We start from the raw sequence: 4,029 nt of genomic DNA on the forward strand, positions 1-4,029 counted from the left end.
GGCATACAAATGACTAGGTGAAAAGAAAGGATCCACTTACTAGCATATGGCATGATCCTGATCAGGTATTTAATATGGGGAAGAGGGCATGTTGTGTTTTTTCTGCAGGATGCTGAAGGATCATGGTGGCTGCCAGTGATTGGTGAGACATGCTGATGCTGAGACAAAGAATGATGCTCACCTATGAGCTTGCTGAGTGTCCTGACAATGGTGACAGGGAATCTGTATTGGACATATATTCCTGAACCACCTTTCCTTTTTCTATATTCCAGATTGGACAAGCTGCCTTACCTCAAGGTTTTAGGCCTTGTGGGACAGAGAATCAAAAAGAAAAGTTATGAACCTTGTATTTTTTTTAAAGGTGACCAGTTATTCAAAGTCAATCATGGACTGATCTAGAAATCAATCTGATATTGGAAATACGGTCTTCATTTGGAAGGCTGGATATGGACATTTTCGGAGACATATGTGGAAGTTAGCTGCAGTTCCCTATGATGTTATGTTAGCAAGAGATAAAGTTGGGACAGGTTCTGGATTTCAAACAAGTGTTAGTGCATGTGATAAGGCTCTTTTAATTGTCAAGTTAGAATTACTTTTGTATCTTCTACAGTATTTAATGTAAGTTGCATTGACTGTATATGTTCTAATTGTGTTAGTGTGTGAAAACCTGGCATGTCTGTTACAAGGGTCTATCAACCAGCTTTTGTCTCATTGCCCTTTGTATTACAGAACTTTGGTTTTCTGAAAAAAAAAGAAAAAAAACCTTGCAAGTACTGGAAGAAGTAAGTTAGGCTTTAAGCAGAAGCAAGAGGGTAGTGGGTTTGATCACTGCTGGTATAACAACTTTAATTACATTAATTGCTAGCACCACTGCTTCTGCAATTGCTTTGACACAAGAAGTTAAAACAGCTACTTTTGTTAATAATTTGGCAAAAAATATAACCAATGTGTTGAGTATACAAGAGGATTTAGATAGGCATTTGGAATATTGGTTTGATGCTCTTTATCCTATTCAAATTATTGGAAGGAGGTTCAGAGTTTAAAAGTGAGGAGCCATCTCGAGTGTCATGTCAAACACCAATGGAGTTGTGTAACTTCTAAAAATTTACAGTGATAGTCATTATAATTATGAAAAAGTTTAAAGACACTTGAAGGGTATTTGGCATAATTTTAACAACTCTCTGGATGTTCTAACTTTGCATAGTGAGATTATGAATTTAAAGAATGCTGCTCTGCTGAGCTTTGATGCTGCAGATACTGCTGATAAAATTACACATGGCTTGAGGTCAGTATTTCCATTTTGGTCAAGCTTCAAGAATGGCATATATAGCTTGATCATGCTAGCCCTTTTTATCCTGAGAATACCTTTATTCCTGCCCAACATGTTAAAATTTGTCTTTAGCAACATCAACATGTTGTCTGCCATGTGCATTGCTTGAACCTGAAATGGACCCCCAGACAGAGTTATTAATTTAATGAGCTGGCAAATCAAGGACGGTAAGATTCTGCACAGAGTCTTACCAACATAAGGCAGAAGTATATTGCAAATATTCAAAGAACAAGCAAGGCAATAAACAAAATTCTATGAACACTCCTGTGATCACTGTTCCTAAGGGCTTTTCAGGATGACCAAAATATCTGAGTCTACTTCCTTGTCCTAGCCCAAAGTCATTTTCATGTATGAAGCCTACTTCTTTGTTCTAGCCTAAGATTTAGATTCCTTCCTGAAATTATTGCTTTGTCCTAGCCTAATATTAGATACCTGCCTGAAGCCCATTTCCTTGTCCTTGGCCAATGACAGATTCCTTCCAGCAGACCATTTCCTTGTCCTTGACCAATGTCAGATTCCTGCCAGGCAGCGTGAAAAGCTCTCCACAGGTGCCCCTTTAATATTTCATAAACAAAACTTAGCCTGTCTTAGGTATTTTTGACAAGAATGCTATCCTTACCCATCATGGAATATGCATTATCAAAAGCAATATACTAACCATATTTTGTGTTGTTAAGTTTTATGTCAACTTGCCACAAGCTTTATTGATTTTGGAAGAGGAACCTTTGAGAAAATGTCACCACCATGCTTGTCTGTGTGTAATTCTGTAGCACTTTTTCTTAATTAGTGATTCATGTGGGAGAGCCCACAACATCATGGTTAGTGCCAACTCCTAGGCTGGTGGTTCTGGATGCCATAAGAACACAGGCTAAGCAAGTCATAGGGAGAAACCAGTAAGAGGTCCTTGTCCATGTAGTCTGCATCTGCTCCTGCTTCAGGTTCCTGCACTCAGTTACTGCTAGTAATCTCCACAGTATCTGACTGTGCTGTGGAAGTGTAAGTTAAAATATACCTTTAATTCCTCAAATTGATTTTGATCAATCACATTTTATCACAATAGAACCTCTAACATGTTTCTCATGAAAGCTTTTATGAAATATAATACCTACAAAATGACCCATCTGCATTTACCTTGATTGACTTCTCAAAGGGCTTTATTTTTACTTTCAGTCATTCAAAGAACAGTAAAATAGTTGGAAAAGGAGAGGGTAAAAGGTAATGGGTTGAATAACCTGAAAACTTAGAACCAGGTCCTGTGTAACTGAGTGATGGTGGCACTTGGCACAAGGACAACCACTGGCTATTATTCCTTCAGACTTAAAAGGAACTCTTCTTCAAATATCAAGGCATCACAAAGAACTGAGAGTAAAATGCATTGCCAATTTATGAATACAGTTTTCAGTGACCCATCCAAGGACTAATGCTCTCTGATCATTAATATTAGAGAGTGACATATAATGGGCACAAAGAACTCTCCTAAAGGCGGATCTATGGCAGACAAGCAAGTAAAAATAGATATCGTTGATTGATACTAAAACACGAGCCATTGAGAGAGGGAGAGAAGGGAGGGAGGGAGGGAGGGAGGGAGGAAGGGAGGGAGGGAGGGAGGGAGGGAGGGAGGGAGGGAGGGAGGGGAAGAGGCAAAGGCAGAGGCAAATCAGAGGCAGAGGCAGAGGGAGACACAAAGACAGAGAGAAGAATACATTCTGTGCAATATGCCTTACTGAAAATTGCATTTGTTTGAGGATACAAAAATATATTACTACATTTGGTATTTTGAAATATAGTTGCAGAATATAAAAAGACATTCAAATGTTATAGGAGTAAACAATTTTTTAAAAAATACCTGTAGTAATAATACCTTCTAATACATTTATCATTACAGTATGTATCTAAGTGCTATAACTTAAAACCTGGTATAGAGCAAAATAAGATCATAAGGAGAAAATTCTACACTACCTATTTAAAAATATTTTTCTGCACATGTGCTATATGTCATTCATTCTATAGTCTATATGGATTCCAAAGGGAAATCTTCTCTTACACCAATACAGTTACTGTGTAATACAAAACTGACAGACAGACATATACATGGCTGCAAAGAACAGTTGAAAATACTTCAGATCTTCTCCTATGTGTGTTTTCTTTATTTGGATGTTCTATATAGGTAGCTGGAGATATTTTTTCTCTAGATATATGGAGATTAAAACTTACATTTACATATATTAAGATGAATTTGTGATCTGTGCACCAAGTGCTCATCAACATTTTTATTGGGGCCTAAAACTTATTTTGTTATATCCATAGAAGTATTTGTATGGCCAATACTAGGTAATGTATCTACAATTCTTGAGGAAGTAAAAAAAGTTTCTAAACTAATCATATCATGGGTACTCTATAACTTACTTCACAAACCATTAACTGGACCATATTGAATGCCATAGCTTCAGCAAGATGAGAGTCATTACTGAAATATGCACTTATTTATGAATTGGTCAAAATATCCAAGAGACAAAAATACCACTAAATTTTACCAACTAAATTCTCACACTAAAATCTTCACTGCTGACTTCTTCTGCATTACCAATGGATTACCATTACCTATATCTTTCTGTATTTCTTCTTCTTCTCCTCCACTACTTCTTCTTCTTCTTCTTCTTCTTCTTCTTCTTCTTCTTCTTCTTCTTCTTCTTCTTCTT

The sequence above is a fragment of the Grammomys surdaster genome, unplaced genomic scaffold (assembly GCF_004785775.1).
Source record: "Grammomys surdaster isolate TR1022 unplaced genomic scaffold, NIH_TR_1.0 225, whole genome shotgun sequence".
NCBI lineage: Eukaryota > Metazoa > Chordata > Mammalia > Rodentia > Muridae > Grammomys > Grammomys surdaster.